Genomic DNA, 14,465 nt, shown 5'->3' with positions numbered 1-14,465 from the left:
CAAAATGTTACATCAACAAAACAAAAAAGCAAGCAAAATATAACCAGCGACACTGAAATTAAGAACAAACAGACAGTAACCAGAGGGGAGAGGGGAGAGGATAATGGGGGGAAAGGATGAAGTGTTTTTAGGAACAATCATAAAGGACACATGGACAAAACCAAGGTAGGGTGAAGATAAGAGGTAGGTGGGGATGGCTGCGGTGGGGGGCAGAGGTGAAGGGAAACGGCAGAAAACTGTAGTTGAACAACAATAAAATTTTTAAAAATGGAAAAAATTAAAAATGAAAGAAATGTTATAGTTGAGTATCAGTCTCCAAAATGAAGATAGAACATACCACAGTTTCCATATTTTCTTAGTTACTGTTAGAGAAAAAATTATTAATGACACTTGTTAAAGAACAATAAGGTAGACTGTATTCAGGGGCACTGCTGTAACAGTGGAAAGTTGTAATGGTAGGAAATTGTAACCCAACCCACCATTCTTTTGACATTGTTTCTGTAAGTGCTGACTCTGACTAATAAGCACTTTGTAGATAAATAGCATGTTTGTATAAGAATACTAGGAACTACTTTCAAAAGATATAGACTCTGACTTTCAAGCATCCCACTGCTGGCAGTTTTACTGACCTTCATCCATGGAGCCAGGATGATGTGAAGCCAAGATAATGTGAAGCCAGGATGACCTAATCAGGAAGATAAACACTGGACCATCACTTGCTTTATTGGAATGAACTCTGCTCTCTGCACGTACAGAACTTTTCAACCCCATTCTTTGATCTTTTTGTTCTGTTCCCCTCTCTCTCCTTATAAAAGCTTCTGCCTCCACTGAGAAGAGGGAAGAAAGGCTTTGAGACATGAGTCCCCACATCTTCCCCAGAGACGGTTCCTCATCTTCCAGGTTGCTCGCATCTGAATAAAACCATTTTCCTTTACCTCTCTGTCAAGTATTGGCTTTTGCAGCAGCAGGCAGTGGACGTGCATTCCATTATACTACTACAATAGAGTTTTATAGTAAGGGAGAGACTCAGCTCAACTCCAAATACAATTAAGAAAAAGGGAAGTTTTATTGCCAAGGAGCAGGGTGAAAGGGTAATGGATAGAAAATTACTAAGAGGTAGGGTAAGTTTTTGCTAAATTGACCTAATAGGATTCTTGTTAAATGCAGTCAAGGTGAACGTATTTTAAGGGTGGTGGATTTTCAGTAAACTGACACAGCAGGATTCTTGCTAAAACTAGAATTGGGCCAAGGATAGAATACAAGGTTAAGACCTAGTCAGAAAGAACACTCAGAGGAGCCTATTTAGAGTTAGGTCAAGACAAGAGTCTTTGTCAACATGTAACACATGTTTTTTGAGGCAGTGAGAAACAATAATAATATAGTAGCCTTTGATATTAGATATATAGACCAAAAACTTAATAAGGGTTAAATATGTTTGTACTTTATTTTATTTGGATAATATTTAAAACTTTTTTCTAATACAATACCTTAGGTAAAGGAAGAAAAGGATAAAATATTAACTTTCTATGATTTAAGCATTTAATTAACTAACTGAATACTTCCCATTTCTCAGATGAGTTATGCCTGAAGGTTATACAAAAGAAGTTGAACAATCTTAAAAGACTAATTTTATATTGTTTTTGAAAAAAATTGGAATGTTGGCTGGCCATAATGTTCAGTTTCAGTTTTCACTACAGCAGGAAATGTAAAAAGGATTTTCTCCCTTTTGAGCTTTGCCTCAGTTTCAGGGAACTGTTGTCTCAGCTGGCTCGTACCTGTTGCTGCTATTTTTCATTTACTTATAACTTCTCTGAGCCTCAGTTGAGCAGTCCACTTGTTTCTGAACATACTTATGTGTCTAACTCACTTGGAGGATATTTAGTAAGTGTGCACGTGTACATTGTTGGGCTCCAGTTTACTTCAGAATCACCAGCTGCAAATCTTCACTGTTTGCATTTTTAGCATGCATACAGGGTAAAATAGCCAGCTTGGGAATACTTATCGGGCCCGATTTTGATTGTTAGTAATTAAACTTGCTTAACACTCAGGGATATAAGTATCACAGTGTCTGAAACTCACTTTAAAATGGTTTAAAAGTGTGTGGAGGGAGACAGAGACAGAGGGAGAGAACTAGACAGAAGATTTAAATTGATGACTAAAAACAACTAATACTATAGACAATGGATAAAACAATAGCATGTATTTGTCCACAATTTTCACAGTCTTGTGAAACAGCCAAGTTTCTACAAATTCATGAGGAGAAAAAAAGTGCTTCATTCATTGAATATAATGTAATAACATTGGAAATTTACAAGTAATATTTAGTCAAAAATCAACATTTTATTCTGAAATTTATTAGCACTTGTATATAACTCTGAGAAAAAAGAATTAAAATTGAAACTATATAGATGAAGATTAATGAGAGCTTTATATGAAAATTTTAAAATATGTGGACAAAGAACTATTTGGAATAAATTTTGCATCTATATATAAACTATATACACATCTATATATTAAGGAAGGTGGGGAAATTGAATATAAATTAGCTCTGCTTTTAAAATTCATTTATCTCAGAAGAAAAAGGTAATTTTTGATATTTTCAAATCCTTGCTTATTCTGAAAGGTTTAGCCATGAATATCTTCTCCAAACCTTCTCACCCAACTTTAGGTATTGCTCCTTCCATTTCCTAACTCTTCTGCATTGTCATTATCTATCACTCACAAATAAGGTGGCTTCTCTGTTGCAGATAAGTGATCACTGAGAGGCCACCACAATGAGTGAAGCTCCTGATAACCAAATCAGCAAGGTGAATAAGTCAGATGTTTCTCTGTCCACACCAGTGATTTCCCAGTAAACCAATGATGAAAGTAGTCACAACGGTGGAAAAGTTATGTATGAACAACACAGAGAATCTTCCTCCATAAAGATGACCTGGCTTGTCACAACTGGAGAGTACCAAACAGTTCAGCATTAGCAGCCAACCTCAAGGTTCTAATTTAATATAAAATATTGGAGTTCAGGAACCAGATAGGGTTAATCAGACAGGATGGCATATTGAACACCTTGTATCTGAGAGCAAGAATGAAATGAACTAATTGAAATACACATCTTTTAAATCCTCATCTGAGGATTTGTTCATTGATTTTAGAGAGAGAGGAACAGAGATAGAGACACATCGATGTGAGAAACATCAATCCATCAATCAGTTGCCTCCCATACACACCCCAACCAGGAATCAAGCCCAAAAGGTAGGTATGTGTCCTGACTGGGAATTGAACCCTCAGATTTTCTGCAAATGGGATGATGATCTAACTAACTAAGCCACCTGGCCAGGGCAAATACACAATATTCTGAAATTTTGGGTTCAAAGAGGATTTATTCCAGAAATTCAAGGGTTTTGTTTATTGATTATTAATCTATTATAATTAATCACATAATCACATCAGAGTACCCAAATAATTTATTTTTCCAATATATGTCCCAAATTTATCTAATAAATTCATCAATCATAACCACTAAATGTAATAGGTAAAAATGTAATAGAAGAAAAATATCTAAGATAAAATAATTTTTTTCCAAAATTACTGTGAAGATAAAAAAATGGAATGAGGGTGCACAGTATTTCCAACCTTAGTTAAAATATTTTGGTAAATGCTAGTCTATGCAATTAAAAGATGTAAAAACAGAATGTGTAATACTATGTAGGTTTAATCACAGATAAAACAGAAAAGACACATGGAAAATTAACTGCAAGATAGAAAGAACAATCAGAGAGATCAGTGTGGAAGCATGTGAAAAAATTAACACAAAAAATGTACCAGCTATTTCCAGCATAAGGTCTTGAGAGGAACTCTGATTATACTTCACTGTAGAATTTTAACTAAACAATGAATAAAGGCAATAGAATAGGACATACATTGTGTATGTTTTTTTTAAATTTATAGAAATAACTAAGAAAAAACTGGAGGAAAAAAGGGATATATACTTTCAATATAAAAATAAGTATGTGTAGCTGAATAAAAGAAAATTAATTCACAAAATCAGAGATGTTATTAAATCAGTGCTTTTCAAATTTTAAAGAACATAAGACTTACCTAGGGATCTTGTTAAAATTCAGATTTTGATTCAGCAGGTCTGTGGTGGGAGCTAAGACTCTACATTTCTAATATTTACCCAGGTGATGTTAATGCAGCCTCTTTGTGGCACACATTTTGATTTGCAAGGATTTAATTAAACTTTAATAAACTTCTGTGCATATTACTAATTGTCATAAAGAATCATGTATACGTATACACATACTCATACATACAAATACTGAAATAAACATTTTTTAAAAATACATTTTCTTGATAGAGGAAAAAGTCCTCATAAAACATAATCACATTGAAAATTGGTAATTTATCTTATAATTCCAAATGGGCTTTTCTCAGATTTTATGGCAATTTTTAGAAAATCAGTCATCTGCTACCATAGATATCATGAGATAATGTCCAATTTTAAGTGAAAACAACCAAAATGTCAAAAATGTATTCACATGACACCATGCATGGAATGTAAACAGATCTCAATATTTAAAAAAATGTTTGGTATACCTATAAAAGACATTTTAATAAAGCCTGAGAGAACCTGTCCAAGTAAATGACTTGCTTCTAGACTCATGAACTGATTTAATGAAAGTATGTTTAGCCTGTTCTATGATATTAATATAGATGTATCTTTTTATAAGGTATATATATACTTTATATATATACACACACTAGATATTACCATTTTAAGTATATTTTAAATGAAGTGAGAGCACTTAATATTTAAAGAATTCTTTTATGAATATTACAAAAGTCATTACTTTAGAAAATAGTCATATAGAGATATCTTTTGTTGAATACCTATTAAGTGCACATACTATGCAAAACACTTCAAATGAATTGTTCAATATTCAAAAGTCTCTTTGAGAAATATATTATTATTATCATCCCCATCTTATAGATAAAGAAACTGAGTCACAAAAAAATTATGATTTTCAAGATTACACAACTAGTTAATGACAGATCTGGGATTCCAGCCTAGGTCTGTCTATTCTAAAGAATGAGCTCTGTAGGAGGGGATGGAAATGGGAGGGAGGCGGGAAGGGCTGGGGGGTTGAGCTGGGATGGGGGTAAAAGGCAGGAAACTGTACTTGAACAACAATTTAAAAAAGAATGTGCTCTATAAATATGAAGAGCTCATATCAAAACATCATTCCATATCAATGATGCCCAATGTTTGCTCCCCAGATCAAAAGCATCAGCATTACCTGGAAACGCATTAGAAATGCAAATTCTTGGGGACTACAGGAACAGAATTCTATAAGTGAAACCCACAATCTGTGTTTTAACATCCTCCAGGCAATTTTAATACATTTTTTAAAAGTGGAAACCAGTATGAAGGATTCTGCACCTAATTTCATTGTCAGAGGATGGGAACTTTTCTCATACCAGCAAGCACTTGTCTGGCACCAGCTGAGTGTCCTGCACCTCAAACTCAATTTTCACACTATCTACTAGGACATAGCATCAGATCCCACAGGTTAAGGGCTCAGTCCCACAAGACTGCCTTCCTTTCCAGAAGTCAATCTCAAGCCAAGGTGGTTACTTGTACTTCTGACTGACTGACTGCAAATCAGGGGTTCCCACAAATTCTTCCTTGGGTTTAACTGATTTGCTAGAGTATTTCTCTGAACTTAGGAGAACCTTTTATTCACTAGATCACCATTTTTTTATGAAGGATATTAAAGGATACAAATAGATTAAGATACATAAGGATAGGTATGGGGAAAGGGTTCACAGCTTCTGTGTCCTCTCCTAGCTGACACTCTCCCCCAATCTCCACATTGTTCACAAGCTGGAAGCTTTTCCAACTTTGTCCTTGTGGGTTTTTATAAAGATTTTACAACACGGACATGATTGATTAAATCAAAACCTTTGGCAATTGATTCGATCTCCAGCCCCTCCCTCCTTTCCGGAAATAAGGAGGTAGGCATGCAAATTTCAAACCTCCCATCACAAGGTTGATTCCTCCCTAGGGCAACCAACCTCCAGCCTTAAGTCACCCAGGGACATTCCCAAAGTCATTCATTAACATAACAAAAAATGTTCCTTTACCGCTTTCATCACTTATTGAGGAGCTCCATGCCAAGAATGAGGACTAAGGACAAATGTATATTTCTTATTATAAATAAGAATATCACAGGTATATAACATTAAGCTCAGATGTTAGTAATTTGGTTTTTATTATGTGAGGCATGATCAGAAACATATGTTTGGGCAAAGCAGGAAAATGTCTAAATGGAATGATATTTAAAATTCTGAATAAATGTACCTACCCGAAAGAATTTCTTCTTGACATCTTGGCTTAAGGTTAGACTTCATTAACAGAGAACAAACTAGTTCATAAATTAACAATGAGGTACAAATTGTACATTCTGAATTACTTGCCTAGAATTCAGATCCATGCTACTACTTATTGTTACTGTTTTTATGTACTTTTTATTTGTTTGACTCTTACTACTTAAGAGTCAAAGTCTCCTAAAGCTTCATTTGGTTGAATACACTTATTATAACATTAACTGTCAATAAAAGAATGTCTTCTGTCAAGAACCACAAAGGGTCTTAGAATTTACCCTCTTTTAGGCTAACAAGTGTCAAAATTAATGACAAATAACCGAGACAGGAATTAGTAGGGCCTGTAGGCAAGAGGAGCTGTCATGCCCATTGTCAGCCCAGGTGAAAGCCCTACAAGAAGAACTCTAGGATTATAACAATCCCCTTCACTTCCTCCTTTCCTCTATACAAAAGCTTTCTTTTCTCTTTTACCCTGGGGTCTTACATGGTGCTTGTCATAGTTGCAGGTCCCAGATTGCAATCATTTTTTCACAAAAATATCATTTTTTGTTGAAGAATACTAGATGACTCTCTTGTTTATAATAAACAACACATTTGGAGGCTCCAAGAAAACCCTCCAACAGCTCTGGGGCTGGTGATCAAACAGGTGCAGTGCTGGCAGAGCCATTTGAACTCACTGGTCTTCTCCCTGACTCAGCTTGAGGATTTTTTTCTAGCTCTTACCTTCCACTGTTTTTGAATTTTGAGGCTCTCTGGGCTTTAGTGAGGATCCGTTTAGAGGGTTGTTGGTTTTTTCCCTCTCTCTCTTCCTTTTTCTTTCTTTTTCTGTTAAAAGGCACTGTTTTCCTGTGAGCTTGAGTTTAGCTCTTTGACCTGACTCCTTAGGGAATCAGGCTGTTTCTTGGGACCTTGTTTGCCACTAACTTGATTCCTTTGGAACTAGATTGTTCATTCTGCCCTTTGGTCTGATTCTGTCTGGAGACCCGGAGCCAGATTGTCCCACTGGAAACTGTCATTCACCCTTTGGCCAGGCAGTTTCAGAAGCAGGCTATTCTATTAGAACAAAGCTGTTTCAGCATATGGCCTGACTCGCTCAGGAACAGGTTGCCTTTCTGAATCTGTGTTGCTACAGCCATTGACCCCACCCCTTTGGGATTGGGCTCTTCAAAAGTGGAATTGGCTGGTAGTAAGTTTGCAGGCTACTCACACTGTTTAAAGGCTGCTTAGCTCCTTTTAAACTGTTTAAACTGTTTCATTTGCCTTAGCTGTTAGGCTGTTCTGAGTTTTCTGCTTGAGAAAAATCTCTGAAAAATGGGACCTCATTTATCTAAATATTTTCAGAGATGTACTGCAGGAACCCTACCGAAATTTATGTTTAAAAACCAAGGTAATGCCTTGTGCATATTTTTAACTAAATGGACTGATCTGAGCAAAAGTAATTTAGAGCCTCAATGACCATTATGGAAAACTTTTGAAATCCTCGAACTTATTTTTCTTAGAACTAAATCAGACAATCATAGTTTTGAAATTTGCAAAACTGAATGGAATGCCTGTTTTTAGTGGGATTGTTACTGGAGCTTAGTTCTTCTTACCAATGCAGTAAAGAGTCATAGATCAGTGAGTGGGTGAGTAAGAGTTCTATTACTATGTCATTAAGGAAGAGAACAGGCCTGCCAAGTGTGGCAAGAAAAGGTATGGGTGTCCTAAATCCTCAGCCTTAAGTACACGGGTGATTGTATTAGCATAGGGGAGGAGTTGCATATTGATTGACAGATATTTTGGTCATATAACTTTAGTCTCATCTATGCATTCCCTTTCCCATGATTCCCCTTGACTGCCCACATGATTGGGGGTGGTGAAAACTACAATGAAAATTTTGCTAATTGAAACTGTTTTACAACAAGGATAGTTAACTAAAACTATTTCAGCTGTTTTCCTTGGTCAACAAGCAGGGGTGGTTCCCTCCTTCCTTCTTCCTCTTGCTTATTTCTAACTGCTGCCTAAAGGATATTGAAACATCTAATCATTACCAGAAATTTGAAGTTACATCTTTGCAAAATGAAGTTTTAAAATTAGAGACTAACAAATATTTAAAGAAAGAGAAGGTGGCTTTAGAAGCCTCATTCTCCTCTCCAACATTATCTTGCCCTTCCCCCTTTACTTCTACATCTTAAGCTCCACCTCGAGCTATCAGCCTGTCCTCAGCCCCACTTCTTTGTCTCCAGCTTTACCACCGATGTCATCTTGACCTCCATATCCAGCTTCCTTGCCTCACGCTCTCCTCTAGTGCCGTCCTTTTTGAACATTCTTGCACTCTGTCCTCCTCTATACCTGTTCTTTAACATTAAACCCTCTGAGGATCTTGATGAACCCTATATTTCCTATAGTCCCAGGACTAGAGATAAATTGTAATTTACCTTTAAAGAATTTCTTAAGGTAACAGGATCATCACAGATTCACTAAACAGTTTAATATGGTTATTCAAACCACCAGCCAGGGTTTCTGATTTATATCAGCAAGTTCATACTCTAGCTAGTGAGGGTCTTGATCTGGAGAGATCTGTCTGATCAGATCACTGGGAAGGAGTAGGGAGGGGCCCTAGGAGGAGATTGCCCAAGGCAACAGTAAACAGTCAAGAATGGGATGGGCTGAGAAACTGATTGCCTCTAGAACACATTGAATTATAGGCTAAAATATTTAAAAGAAATGGAGAGCAGAGACTGGCTCTCAGGCGATCTTCCTCAACAATGCCTGGATGAAAGTGCTGCAGCTGCCTGTGTTTCCCAAAGGACACTATTTTGGATGAAGAAGAAACTCCTGATGCATCCTAGGATCAGGCTGGTCTGACAGCAGGAGGCAGAGTTATTCTTCTTTGGCTGATGTAGAGGGGACAGACTCTGAGTCAGAAGGCTGCCATTCTTCCAAAACTGTGTACCTTTTTTATCTTATGTTGTTTTAGTTTGTAAACTAATTCTACTGAAATAAGATAATTAAAAATTATCTGGGGAAATAAAAGGGGAACTCAGGAGTTAAAGGCTTAAGTGACTACTACATGTGGTAAGCTGTTATGCCAAAATTGTGTAGCTTTTGAATAAAGACTCCTTTCCTTTATCACCAAAACTTTGCCTCTGAAATTTTGCCTAGAGGGTGGCGGCCAGCAGCAGGACCCCACTTGCTGTTCAGTAACAGCAAAGCTCAACAGTAGAGGAGACTTGCCCAATGATAATATCCTGAAAGGAAGTTAGAAAAACAAAACTGATTTTTGAGAGAAAAAAGAAAGAAAAAAAACTTGCTGGAGACCAAGCAATTACAGCAATTACAGTAGCCTTTTGAAAGCTTACTGATTGAAACAAAATAAAGGCTTGTTCTCAGAAGTCTGGTGACTATCATAATCTTGATGACTATTATAATTGACTACAGACAGTTTTTAAAGAAAATTTTGGCCTTTCTTCAGATGTTGATTCCACTTGGGTAGCCTTTAACTGTATATTCACTAATGGGCTGAACTGAAAACTTTCTTTTTTAGTTAAAAATACCAGGGTGTAATGAGAAATCATGCCTGCTATAGATTTGATTGATTTGGCAAATAAACTACCTGGCCACCTAAACAAGTCACCTAGAAACAAGGCCACTAGATTTTTAATTTTCAACTCCAGCAAATGAAGTCCCTTTATATGAAACAAAAACCCTCCTACTTTCTGCTTTCGTTGAAAAGAGCTAGAACATTAGAAAACCAATCGTCACCAGTTGAAGAGCTCCAGACACCCTCATTCATCTAAGCAGCCTTCCCCAGGCCCCTCATTTCTGGTGCTAGGGCTACGAGGAACCACAGCAGCCTTTCCCAATGGTCCCTCTTAACTAAACTGGAGAAATTTTTCTCCTGATTCGGAATAAATTTTACCCTGTCCTTACTGACACCATAGATGTACTCTCAATGATAAATTGCACTGCTCTAAAGCAGCCCCCGCCTGAGAATAATAAGAAAGTTCAAAGAGTCAGAATCTTAAATAAAACTCAACAGGTTCCTGTCTCTCTACTCACTCCTCTTTGTCTAGGCTCGTTGACAGATTGACACCCTTTTCTCCTTTGTTCCTCTGCTCCTAGTCTAGGAGCAGACCAAGACCACTTTTATTAGACCAAGACTTCCTAAAGAAGTATTATGCTGAAATTTTTTTTTCCCAAAGGAGGGAAATAATCCTGTCACCTGATGTTTGAACAGAAGTAGCTGTCCAAATAGCCAATCAGGTGAAGTAAAGGACCCTTCAACAGCTTTTATCTCATTACTGTTGGCACTATGGCTAAGTCTGGAAATATTGAACATTTGCCCCTATTAGATCAGATGCCATTCCCTTTTATGGGGAAAATCCTCAACTTATATTGGCAGAATCCAAAGTGCCCCTCTTATTAAAATTCTAATAGATTCCTCAAAACCCCTTTCCAGAACTAATTAATACCCCATATGTAAAGAGGCCTTTCAACGTATAAAGCTTATAACAGATTATGAAACTCAGGGCCTCATTATCCTTTGCTTTAGTCCCTGCAGCACTTACATTTTCCTTGTAAAAGAACAATAACAACAAAACCCAGAAGGGACAAGAGACAAGAGACGAGAGTGGAGGATTGTCTAAGACCTCCAAGAAATAAACATTACTTTTATCTTGACAACTTGTTGTTCTTAATTTCCATGTTTCTAGCATGCATCCCAATTGGAAGAAAATTCATTACTGTCATTAATCTGTGCTGTGCACTTCCAGTTGGTGAAGCTAGCCAATACTTTCTTGCCTTATTGTGGTAAGAAAAAAAAATTTATCTGGTCAGTAGTAATGCATCAGGATTTCACTGGGGGTCCTATTTTATTTCCCATGAATCCTGAAGGTTGATTTGGATGACATAACTTTCCCTAGAGGTTCTACTTTGTTGTAAAATATGGATGACTTGCTTCTTTGCTCTTCTTGCTAGGTGTTCTCACAAGAAGACATCATTCACTTGTTAAAACTCTTGGTCTTAAAGGGATATAAATTCTCTAATGAAAAGTTGCAATTTTCTAAAACTCAGGTTTCATATTTGGGACATCTGATATTAGAATAAAAACTACCATGGGTCCAAATAGGCTTCATGGTATTGTAAGTTTCTCAAGGTGCAAAACTAAGCATAAACTGTGAGGTTTTCTTAGGCTAGTTGGCTGTCGGTGAAAGTGAGTCATAGTCTCTCTTATGACCAAGCCTCTTTATATTTTAGTAAAGAACTATGATCCCAACATAATTTTATTGCAGGAAGAGATGACATAGGCTTTAAAGCATTAAAGGAGAGTTTAATGAACCCATTGGCTCTCAGGCATCCCAATAATCAGGTTTCCTGTCTCCCTTTGTATATGAAAGTACAAGAAATGCCCTCGGGGTACTTACCCAAAAACATTGAGACCACCATAAACCCACAGGGTTTATTATAGTCACCAACTCTTCCCTGTGGCTCTGGGATATCCTCTTGCCTTAGAGCCATTACTGCCACTGCCCTTTTGGTTAATGCTACAGAGTAAACTCTTGTGTGATCCCCTTCTATCAACTGTGTACCCAATGCAGTTGCTTTTCACATACCTTTTTCATGTATAATAACGTTAGCCCTGGCATACTTCTCCCCTCTGATACCAACGAAGCCCCTCATGGCTACTTAATACTGACAGATCACCCCCTGACCTTTCATGATAATTTGCAGTAAACTTCCTTGAGTAACTCTAACTTCTCATGATTTACAGATGGTTCATATTTAAAGTGTGAAAATGGTAAGTATTGTGCTAGCTATGCTACTATAACTCCTTTTGAAATAATCGAGGCATCATCTTTACATTTGGCTACTTCAGTCCAAAGGGCTGAATTAATTATCTCCTTTGGGCTTCTATGTTAGCCAAGGGCAAAACTGCCATCATTTATACTGACAGTCAATAAGGTTTCAGAATAGCTTATGATTTTACAGTGTTATGAAAACAGTGTGGCTTCCTTATTTCCAGTGGATATAAAATTTAAAAAAGCCTGTATTTTCAGGAATCACTGGATGCTATACTTTAATCTGTGGCTTTAGCTATTATTAAGAGCCCAAGGCATTCTGAAATTGACTATCTAGAAGCTAAAGAAAATCACCTTGCTGATATTTCTGCAAGAAATGCCGCCCTTAAAAGTGGCAGAAGCAGTCACGTCTTCATCATGGCCTTAAGAGATACTTTCCCCACTGATAACAGAATAAAATGGCCAGAGAAGACCAACAGTTGGCCTCAGAATAGGAAAGATAAGAATTTAAACCCAAAATTTATTGGTTTAATTAAAGAAAACACCTCTGGTTTGAGCCAAACAACAACCCCATCCTAACCAGAGAATCTAAATTTTCCACTCCTAACTAATGCACATGCATGAAATCATTGGTCTAATTATAAAATGATAGCATCTATAAATCAATAATGGTGGGGAAAATGTTAATAAGGCCATAAAAAGCACTTGCTTCACTTGTTCCAATTGTGCAAAGTGTTACCCAAGGAAGCCTGTTCACACTGCTTCTAGACCTTTTAAATTGCCTAATGAACTATTTGAAGTTTGGTGAATGAATTTCATATAGCTTCTCCTCATCTTATGTAGATAGATATATTTAATCATGACTATTTGTTTTCTTACTGGACTGATGATTCCTCTTGAAGGTAAGCTACTACCTCTTCCCTGGTTAGAAAAGATTATCACTACCTAGGAGACCCCTCTGGATCTATGCAGTCATGTAGTGATCAGGCAACACATTTTACTGGTCAGGCATTTCAACAAGCCTGTGCTGTTTGACTGGTCTTAAAACATTTTCACTGTACTTACCACCTTCAGTCCTCAGGTTTAGTCGAAGATACTAATAGCATTATTAAACCTCAATTAAAAAGTTTGTGGAGACCCTCCAAATACTTTGACCAAAAGCTTTGCCATTTGTCCTTTTTAAAGTTTCCTATTTGGAGCTTATAAACTCTCACCTTTTGAAATAAATTCAAGATGCTTTGTGCATTTGGCCCCTGCTTCTTTAAATCACCAGTTGATAAAGGGAAACATAGTTCAATATTGTAAAGGCTTAATTGCTTCTATTAAAAATAACCATGCTGAGGTATATAATTTTTTCACAGTGTGATCTAAGGAGATGAAAACCTCAAACACCACACTCTGCAACCTAGAAATATTGTTTACTAGAAAAGACACCTCCAAAAAGATTCCTTCCAGACTTGCTGCAAGGGCCTCTGCATGGATTGTTGATTAACCCTTGTGCTGCTAAACTCTAGGGAGTAGACACTTGGACTAATGTGTTCCACCTGAAGAAGGCACCAAACTGTGATGAACCTGCACACAATCTGAGAACCTAAAGTTAAAGTTGTCAAAAACATTGAAGCAAGCTGCATCTGAAGAAGACAGCTTCCCCAAAACGACTAGACTAAATCTGTACCATCTTTTCTTACTGTAAGTTCTTACTGTATTTCTTTTTCTCTCTCTTGGGAAAAAAAAAAGCTCGTGGCTATAGTTCCCAATGTTGAGGAAGGGAAAACATCCCTAGCTCTTGAAACTGCTGTCAAGAACCTCAATGTCCCATATAGTAATGACCCTTCAGTTCACTGCTTGTATGTCTGAGCTTCTGCTCTAGAATTGTCATACAGACCATGTTGTTTTAATTTTCCTCTATATTTCTTGTTGTTAAGCACTGTACCTGTTTCCCAGGTACCTGAAAAGAGGTGGTTTTGGGGCCATGAACTTTCCATCTGCCATGGCACTGGACACCCTAAAGAGTTTTTTCCTGGTATGGAGGAACAAAGGGCCACAAAATCTGATGGCCTGACTGTTAATCTGTGACACTTTCAGAGAAAGAGGTTTTTTTTTAAAGATTTTATTTATTTATTTTGGAGAGAAGAAAGGGGAGGGTGGGAGAGAGAGAGGAAGGGAAACATCAATGTGAGAGAGAAACTTCGATTGGTTGCCTCTCACAAACTCCCTGACCAGGTCTGAACCTGCAGCCCAGGCATGTGCTCTGACCCGAATCAAACCCATAACCTCTTACTTTATAGGACAATGTCCAACCAC

This window comes from Phyllostomus hastatus, unplaced genomic scaffold, assembly GCF_019186645.2.
Source record: "Phyllostomus hastatus isolate PE091 unplaced genomic scaffold, TTU_PhHast_1.1 phas_contig_86, whole genome shotgun sequence".
NCBI classification, from domain to species: domain Eukaryota; kingdom Metazoa; phylum Chordata; class Mammalia; order Chiroptera; family Phyllostomidae; genus Phyllostomus; species Phyllostomus hastatus.
This window is presented reverse-complemented; position numbering follows the sequence as displayed.